The sequence below is a fragment of the Lethenteron reissneri genome, chromosome 25 (genome assembly GCF_015708825.2).
Source record: "Lethenteron reissneri isolate LAM-NWPU_2019-01 chromosome 25, ASM1570882v1, whole genome shotgun sequence".
NCBI classification, from domain to species: domain Eukaryota; kingdom Metazoa; phylum Chordata; class Hyperoartia; order Petromyzontiformes; family Petromyzontidae; genus Lethenteron; species Lethenteron reissneri.
In genome coordinates, this window is record NC_083803.1 from 10,028,333 (window position 1) to 10,038,558 (window position 10,226).

General features: G+C 41.0%; 1 long non-coding RNA gene across 1 annotated transcript; it reads right to left on the reverse strand.

The window, feature by feature from the left end:
* Positions 1-661: 661 nt before the first annotated feature.
* LOC133346915 (uncharacterized) lies at positions 662-10,016 on the reverse strand. Its single transcript, XR_009755660.1, has 3 exons — positions 9,674-10,016; positions 6,344-6,537; positions 662-1,749 (listed from the first exon to the last, which is right to left on the reverse strand). It is a non-coding gene; the product is annotated as an uncharacterized LOC133346915 (long non-coding RNA).
* Positions 10,017-10,226: the final 210 nt, after the last annotated feature.

Genomic DNA, 10,226 nt, shown 5'->3' on the forward strand with positions numbered 1-10,226 from the left:
GAACCCAGAAAATGCCCAATCTCATCTAATCTCAAAAGCTAATAAGCAGTTTCGATTTAAATATTTCGTGACTGCAGGGATTCATATTCTTGGTTCTTTCGGTAAAGTCACGTAGAGGGGAAATAATAAAATAATAAAAATAATACAATAAAATTCTCACGACGTTTCGTTTGCACACCTGATGATGATTGCTTGTGTTGCAATCGAAACGTCGTGAGAATTTTATTGTGAAATTTTTATTATTTTATTATTTCCCTTCTACGTGACTTTACCGAAGGAACCGAGAATACTAATAAGCAGTGTTAAACTTGAACAGTGTTTGATTGGGTGATCACCATGCATAACAGTTGTTATACGCTGTGGGGCTACATTATGGGCAGAAGAGGGCAGTTAAGCAAAATCCACTCTTGTTCTCCAAAGTCGCTGCCCCTCACCTTTACCAACCTGCATTGACCAGCATGGTAAAGTATGGTCATTTAACTCCCATCACATACACGAGGGGGAGGCTCTCATCCAGGGCTGTACATGTCCAACGAGATAGTACGTGTTTTAATTTTCGATTTAAATCTTTCGTGACTGCAGGGATTCATCTTGGTTCTTTCGGTAAAATCACGTAGAATGGAAATAATAAAATAATAAAAATAAAGTGAAGTTTCCAATTTTGTAAGAATTCATCTCGTTGCTTGGAATATGTTTTAAAGTGTGGATTGATTACGTTTGCTTTGAATAGAGAATAAAAAATGGTTATGTTTTATTTTATTATTTTATTATTTCCATTCTACGTGACTTTACCGAAAGAACCAAGAAGAGATAGTACGTGTTTTGTATAGTGATATCCAGTTTCCAAATAGAGAGACGTTTTAATTTTAATGTGATGCCACAACCAATTTCTAACTTCAGAAATCGGAGTAATTACATTGGAAAACAATGGTCTGGGATGGAAAAGAATGTAAGATAGCCTTTGACGTTTGCTTTCAGTGAATGACGAAAGTTGACAATGCCCCGTAAAATGTTGGGTGCCTATGGGAATTAAAACTGTTGGCCCCATACAAACTGGTCCATTGGCATGCAGCCACGAGGCAATGACAAGTCAGCCTAGCCCCCTGATACAGTTGCCATATGCTAGTTCCTGTTATATTTCTGATTTTAATGTTGGAGTGGATAATAGGCTGATCAATCAAGAGATGGTATTTTATGCAGAAATTATGAATGTATTAATGTGTTCACGTATTATCCTCAGTGCTCCATTGCAGTGCAATGTGCGCTATTGTACAATGTTGATTAACCATGGCGTAGAGAGAGGGCAACAACATCTGGTAAACAATTAACATTTGTTTAGCAAAGCTGACTATCTTGCTTGGTAACTCAATTCCAAAAGACTGGGTTGATGAACGAACACAACGTCTTTTTGTTTTGCAAAGGAAGTAATGGAAGTCTATCTCTCGTTTTAAAAAAAAAATACTCATTGAGTCAATCATCACGAAAATGACCGCTGCGCCAGTCGCGTGACCTCCCATGCGAAGTCCTCTCTCGCACAACATTGCGGCGACGTGGGTTTCTTTTGTCCGATCCGTGCGTTGCTGGGGGCGACCAAGGCGACGACGTCCGTTCCTGCGTGGCCACTCGAAACATCGACCACCGACCGCAGTCCGCAGCGTGCCCGGGGGTTGATGCATCGAGACGGGCACCGTGTCCAAGTAACGACAGCTAGCTGTCGCCTCCGAATTACGCGTTCAATCGTCGGCAGACCTGTTGTGTGGATTGCAATGCTGGCATTTCAAGACGGAATCGAAACAAATTTATACCCGTTGATAATAAGGATTGCTGTAATATAAAATGTTAAACTGAAAGGTCGAAAAATGTGAGTGTATTCTTGAGCCACAAGATGTCTCCTAAACAAAATTCTCTCCGTATTTGATCTCCATATTGTGGCAGGAGCTACAAACCATGAGCCCACAAGGGGGTTGCCTGCCGCATTGCTCATGTCACCCAAATCAGCGCTTTGACTGAATGCATTCATCAGCCACGAAAGCGGCGCTTCCAAGAGATACGACCGCTCTGCAGAAGAAAAGATTGCGTTGACATTTTTTTTCTCAACCTAATTGACTAAGCAAACAGTCCAACGTGTGTATAAACAGATTAAGAAAATGAATATTCCTATTAGAGTGGTACATATATATATAAGTGGCAAATGTATTATTGCAATTACTTGAAACATGTATTTTTTTTAAACATGGGTCATAGCTTAGATGTACTTTTTATTCTTATAAGCATCATCCATGTTCTGAACAGTGCTGGATGAAGGCCTCTCCAAGTCTTTGCCATCCTGCAACGTTCTGCGATGCCACAAATCCATCTCACGACTGTGCGACGATCTCAGGGCTGCCATTTCATCACCAGTCTCGTCTGTCTGCTATCATCCCTTTTAGCAAGGTATCTCCCAAGCCCTTTTTATGAACAATGTCTCTAATTTGCATTGACTCTTTGATCCACTTGTTGATCTTTATGTCTCTAAGTTAAAATCCCAGCATGAATCTCTCCATATTTCTTAATATTTTTGTCAGTTTGTATTCCACATTATCTGTCAGAATCCATGTTTCAAAGCCATGTTATGGCAGGTACCATGCACTTATTGAAAACGTTACTTTTTAGGCAATGATATTTCCTTTTCATGATCAAGTACAGTTTTACAAAAGTGCTCCATACTACTCTCACTGGCCTCTTGATGTAATCATATCTGTTGAAATCTGCCTTCTATATTTCCTTCGGTATATACACTCGTGTGTGTGTGTGTGTTTTCCAGTTGTGTCCCTGAAACAACTATTGATTTTTGTTCAGTGAACTTGTTGTACTAGACAGACGCTTCACTCAATTATCATCACTCTCCCCGCCACCCCTCCCCCTGCTAGCCTTCTTTGTTAAGTTTCTCGATCATCTCATCTCCTATGGTTCATGATCCCTGGTTGTTATCATGATTGTGTTGTCTGCTAATGTAAGATATCGGTTTGCTTCTATTTCTGGAATAAAATAATTTTTCATTGCATTGTGTATATTAAACAAATCAACATCATAATATACAGGCCTTTGTCAATCCCATTCTGATTGAAGGCCTACCCCATGCTGAGTTGGCCAAGAGGATATTTTAGCATGATTCATAACTGGTTTCGTTTTAGTTAGATCGTGTAGGTATAATATAAGAAAAAATGTAGCTCTAAACTCCTGCTACCCAACAGAGCCTTTCATGTCAATTTGCCACGTCATTGGCAAATATGCCAAAAGATTTGAAAAGCAACCCAAATGTTGACAACTTTGAAGAAACAATTACATGATACCTACCCAATCTAACTCAAAGAAACGAATTATGAATCACAATATAGGTCATGAAAGCCTATGTACAAAAAATATTGCATACCTCACCACGCTGGTCAGTGCAGGTTGTAGGATGGCAGGGCCCAGGACCGGTTCGGGTACCACGGATGTTAGCCGTCTTTTGGAATCAAACTCAGGTCGCCAAATTTACTGCAATCTAGATTACGATTTTTAACATCTTCTTGGTTCTTTCGGTAAAGTCACGTAGAAGGGAAGTAATAAAATAATAAAAATAAAACATAATAAAATTATTCTCACGACGTTTCGGCCTGAATGACTCTGTCGCCTCGACGTACCTGGTTTTCACCTGAGGACGGCTGCTTGCGTTGTGGCCGAAACGTCGTGAGAATAATTTTATTATGTTTTATTTTTATTATTTTATTACTTCCCTTCTACGTGACTTTACCGAAAGAACCAATAAGATGAATCCCTGCAGTCACGAAAGCTTTAAATCAAGATTTTTAACATATATCAAAAAAATATCAAAAACACCGACGTTGTTAAACAAATATTATATTTGGTCTTGGAATGACCTAACAAGGGTTACATTTCAAGTGTGAAGCTTCGACTTGTTTTGGCGCCTCGTCCTAATTGATACGTGCGAGCTGTATAAAGATTGTCATAAACTCAATGACTCTTCTTCGGGCAGTAAAGCACGTGGCATTTACTGCGGAAATGAGAAGAGCCGCGTTATTTTGGGAACCCCTTGGGCGCATTGCTGTAATTAGCACAATTGCAGCTATTCTTTCAGCAGCCCAATGGATGGAGTCGGTAAATTAAGCTCACATGCCTGGCAAACATTAGGGAATCTGCCTCAAATATTTGAGTGGTTTCAAAGGGTAAATCAGCGGGGTTTTGGAGAATTAAGCCAAATAAAACCAGGCAATGTCTGTTGCCTTGTGTTTTTTGGTTAGCCATTGTGAAACTAATTATGCTTCACAAAAATTGTAATGTTTTTCAAAATAGAAATGTTATCTTTTATTAATCCACGCTCACTCTGTGCCCTATTTTAAAATGTTTTTGTCTTTTCCCCCAAATTTATCCAGATTGTACTCTTGGCATCATATCATGAGACTAAGAATCCATGCACCACCCCTGTGTTTGAGAACGGTCTGTGTTAGGAGATATCACAGAACAGCTTTTGAAATCTCATTTGACGTGTGTATCAACCCGAGGAGGCAGCATTTTCCCACCCACTTTGCCACAGGGAGACATTCATCGGGCATTATACTTACACTGGCATTTCTCATTTTCATAGGTAGACTTCAGCCAAGATAAGTGCAAAGCCAAATTTTATTATTTGTATTATTATTGTGCAGTCATTAGTCAGAGGGCTGACACCATCTACTCCTGATTTAAAATCTCGGTTTAATGAAGGGCAACTTCTCAGATTTAAATAATTGTTCTTAGCTTTGGGAGCTCAACGCTCTGATCTCTGAGCCACCCAGCTACTGCTCTGTGCCCTCTTTTATAATCTGAATACACTTGAAAATATATCTTTCCACAAAGTAGAACAAATAAAACACATTTCTGCGGAGGGAGCTGGTAGGAACGTTGGGTTGCTCGGTCAATGGCCAGGGTCAACGGCGGCGTGGTGTATTCCGCAAATATTCCCGACTGTGAGGGCGGGCACAAGCCGGCGTGAGTAGGTTAAACGTTGAGTTTTATAAGGGCACCACGTCGTGACCAGCCCCTCCCCACCCAGCCCCACCCCTCCCACCCCCCACCCTCCCCACCCAGCCCCTCCCTTCCCACCCAGCCCCTCCCCACCCTCCCCTCCCCACCCAGCCCCTCCCTCCCCACCCAGCCCTTCCCTGCACGACGGACGGACACAATAATCCCCTGTGGGCTGGTGTAACCAGGATGTTCTTACCAGTATAATACAGTATCTGCATCTAACATGTGCCTCCATATGACACATTGATGCTTACAGTGCTTGAGTAACACAAAGCATAATCCTACTTTTGTTGTAATGTACGTTTATCTTGACGATATTTTCAAAGCACAAACAATTTCAATATGAAATACCGTATAATTTAAAATATGTATACAATTATATTTAATGTAATAATTGTGAAATAATAATCTTGCTGATTAACTTTCATTAGAAACAAGCTAAAGCTATATTTTTAGAATCTATGATCAAATGTTTTCCCTCATCTTGTGTAGTACATTAAATTACACAAATGACATTTAACTATAGGTATAAGGGACCTATGTTAAAATGTAATTTAGACCAAGATAAAATGTTGATTTAATTGTTAACTTATGAAGTTTTTTTGCCATCTGTATGTTGCAACCTGCAGTGCATTTTATGTTGATATATACTGTATATGCATATTTAAAGACAATGTAAATGTACTTTTTATTTCACACTTAAACACTCTCGATTGGCAATTGATGAGATGTGCATTTTTAAAAAGCGAAGTTATAGGCTTCCATGCATTGCCTCCTTGAGCTATCATTCTTACACATGTATCTGAGGTGAAGCAAATCGATATTCCAGGCAGCAGTTGCCCCACTTATCTCCTGCAAGCGCGATAATGCTGATGAGGTTCCAGTCACACGACAACGTTTCGCGGTGGAGAAGGCTGCACATCAGATGGTGACTGCTGACTATGCTACCGCCCCACGCGCCTTCTATCAAGCTACGTCTGGCTACAAAGCGCTGATGCTCGATTGCTGCTGCTTCTTTATTTTTTATCGCAGTGGATGCGCTCAAGCAAATTTGCGCCGCAGCTCTGCCGAGATGGCAGTGCTAAAATATACATTACGCGTATTAATATTACATTCAGCTTTTCGCCTAATCGCTTTTAAGCAATACTTACTTTCCTAAGAGAGTCTGAAAGTAATCTGACAATGTAAGATTATGCACGCCAGTGAGAGATTAAGTGCTTTGTTCTACATAATTTGTTGTCGTAAGGAAACTATTAGGCACGACCTTGGAAGACTATATCCCTAGCACAGGACCGACCTGCCTGGAGAAGAAAAGTACAGGACGGTGCAGTCCTCTGTGAGAGTAGGAGACGCTCCTGTGCTATCTTGAAGAGGCAGCAGCGCAAATCTACCAAGGAAGGACGTGTGGCTGCACCTCAGAGCTCTACATCCTCCCTGACCTGTCCAGTGTGCCACAGGGAATTCCGGGCTCGGATTGGCCTCTTCAGCCATCTGCGCACTCATCAAAACCCAACAAAATGACAAACGTGCCATGGTCATCATCAACTTTGATGGACGAACAAGAAAAAAAAATATCGCGCGAGTAGATTACAGTGGGTGTTTACATCTACAAGCCCACTGGACAGCCTTCGTGTTCCATCAGCAGGCCTGCACTGGTTTGCATGTCACACAGCACGGGGTAGGATTGAAGGATAGGGTAGGAGGCGGGAGGGCGGAATTGAGTTCTGGGTGTTAATTGTGGCTGGCTCGCTTACTAACTGACTCACTCACCCACGCATACGAATTTAAAATGTCACCCGCAAAAAATTACACCTACCCAGCGAGACATATGATTATGAATCTCAAATATATTTATACAGTTTATTAATAATTATAAGCACTTGCAATTCCTGCTAAATGACCTTCAGATTATGGTAAAATACATATAGAATGTATAAATTATATTACGACACGATTGTATCTTTCTATTACTGTGTTCATATTACATATATGCGCCGATGTATTATATTCCAACCTGATCTCAAATTTATATTCGTGTGTGAAATGCAGTAGCTATGTTCAGGTTTTGCTGCTAGCATCGGGTCAGATAAGGCAACGGAATGTGACTCCGAAAATCTCGCCAGCCGCATACAACCATGACCTAGTGTTAATTGAAGTCATGTTAGGGTACTCAAAATGACCTGGGTACCTGGAGCAGTAAATATCGATGATTTGTGGTGACATTACCTCTGAATGAGCATTTATGTTGGGTAATGGTAAGTTCAGTACATTTATAGCCCTGCCAAATATAAAAAGGGTGCTTGTGTGAATCTTAAGCTTGAGGTCATTAGTCAATAAGATGTCTATATTTTTGACTTGACTACAGAAACTGCAAAGTTGATCAATTGAAAGAATATTACCATGTCTGTTGAACAAAAATCACAAAAAGTATTTATATAAATGCAAAATCATTTCTTCAGTACATTGTTTTTGGCCATGGTCATGTTAATAAAAAAATAAATTAAAATGTTGAATGTGGATTGAATATTTGGTTATTGGAATATCCTCTGCAGTGCCACAACATACATTGCTTAGAAAGGTATAGAAATATAAGAACATATAAGAATAGGTTTCCCCTTTCTTCTGGCGTCCTCTGGTCTAATACCGTTTGAGACGAGGCTTGAAAGAAAGCTGTCTCTGCTGTGGAACAATCAGTTTCAAAATGCAATGCATATATAATATCAGAGTTTGTTTTTGTTTGCATTCTGACCACAATTGTACGTAGTTAATGCAGACATGATTTCTTGTAAAAGGCTTCAGTTTGGTGTTTTAACATCTCAACGCCTGTTTTGTTGTTAGAAAAAAGGGGAATACTCATTCTCCTATTTTGGTACTGGAAATGGAGGTCCCATAATGTAAATATAAGAACATGCACTTACGAAAATGTCACATATTGATCAGATTTACGCAAAAAGTACTACAATAAATTATTTAGAATTCATGAGTGAAATATTGATTTGCAATAATGTAAAAAGGTAAATGCGTAGCCCTGCAATGTCTTGCTCATGTCACTGTTGGCAGAAGGGCCTCCACGAGAGGGAGCTCTGAAGACCCCATCTACTGGGTTTTTGGCCTACTCTTCCATGCTAGCCAGACATCTTGGAAGAGGTTAGAGTAATAATAATCTTGATTTAAAGCTTTCGTGACTGCAGGAATCCATACTCTTTGTTTTTTTTCAGTAAAGTCACGTAGGTAGAAAATAAAATAAATCACGACGTTTCGATCACAACACACGCGGTCGTCCTCAGGCGGAAAAAATATAACCCAGCAGTGGAACTGCTGAACCAGCGAGAGAGCAGTTACAACAAGGTTACATATATATGTGTGGCGATGGGCAAGCAAGCGGGGTCTGAGCTGGAAAGGAATTCCATCCACGGTCGTAAGCACGTCAGGTGTGTTAATGGGGGAGATTAGGGAGAGAGGGATTAGGGAGGGAGATTAGCATGAATGAGCTTCCGTCGCCACATAAGAGTATCATGCCCGTATATGCGCACAACAGCAGTGTTAATGAGAGATTAGCACCATGAGAGTGCAATCCAAAGGGCATGTGAGCATGACAGTGCAATCCAAAGTACATGTGAGCATGAGAGTGCAATCCAAAAGGCATGTGAGAATGGGAGTGCAATCCAAAAGTCGTGATTTATTTTATTTTATGACTTTACCGAAAGAACAAAAAACTATAGTAATAATAATGTTTTAGTCCAGTGCCATCGTTTAGAAACAATGTCATGAGGCAGAGGCCCGTGGTAATGCTTGAGTGTCGAGGCGCTGGTGACTTTCGGTTTAAGTCCTAAAGGCTACGCAAAACAATGACGTTTTCAAATGTTTTTTAAAAGGTTTTGTGAGATGGTATTTGATCGAAAGATATCCCACAGAGCCGTTCCAGAGCGATGTAGAGTAGACCCGAAATGCTCTGTCCACCATTTACGCTTCTGTCCGGCGGAATCGTGAGCAAGGATTTGCTGGCTGATCGTAGACGTCTCGTCGGATTGTGAACTGTTCGAACAGAAAGATGGGCGACTGTCCTGTCAGAGAGCCTCGTGAGTGATGGATGTCACCTTGTACTTGATACCCGTCTGAATCGGCAGCCAATAAAGCCCAACGGGAAGTGCGGTAGAATTGTCACGGCGTGATGCTGGCAGACGATGCTGGTGAGGCTGTTTTGAATGTACTCTATCCCGCCGAGGTTAACAGATGATGTACACATCAGCAGCGATTACAGTGATCTAGTCATGTTATTCACAATACTGTATGCTGGAGGTGGTGGTTGCAATCATGGCAGATGTTTGTGACATGGTGGTTGGATTTCGATTTAAAGCTTTCGTGACTGCAGGGATTCCTTTGTCAAGGCGCCCAGTTTATATATACGCTCCAAGCACGTGTGCTGTTTCATTCAGACGCTGTCGCCTCGACAGACCTGATCTTCACCTGAGGACGGCTGCTTGCGTTGTGGCCGAAACGTCGTGAGAATTATTTTATTATGTTTTATTTTTATTATTTTATTACTTCCCTTCGACGTGACTTTACCGAAAGAACCAAGAAGATGGCGGTTGAAATTGAGACGTTTGTCAAGCGTTACCCCAATTACCTTCACATATCTGGAGAGGGGCAGTAGTGGCGCTGGCGGCAGAGATCCACTGTGATCGTCTTCTTTACCTGCGCAGCCGGGCCTATGAACATGGACTCTAATTTGCTTGCATTCAACCGCGCGTCATTTTGCAAAAAAACATGTTGACGTTCCATCGGTGCACCGCTTGAAGTCGATGTTGGCAGCTGATGTCGTATGAGGCTCGAGGTGCGCATAGAGTGTTGTATCCCCGTCAGCGTATTTGGTGCACTTATTTATTATACTGCTTCTGCTGGGTGGACAGAGGTGGAGAGGGATTTAATAAAATTGCTCCATTGTTTAAACTGCCATGGCAGGAGGACGAATTGAACCGGTAACCTCTGGAATGCAAGTCCAGTGTGCTGACCGTTACACCACGGCAGCATATATGAAATAAATGAAGGAATAATGTGAAGACGTCCACCTGCAAATATGAAATAATAAAAAGTTATTTTTACCTTTAATAATAAATCAACAGAAATTATACTTTTTTACAAGTGCATTTTTAACTCCTAAAATACATGTGTATTTATAT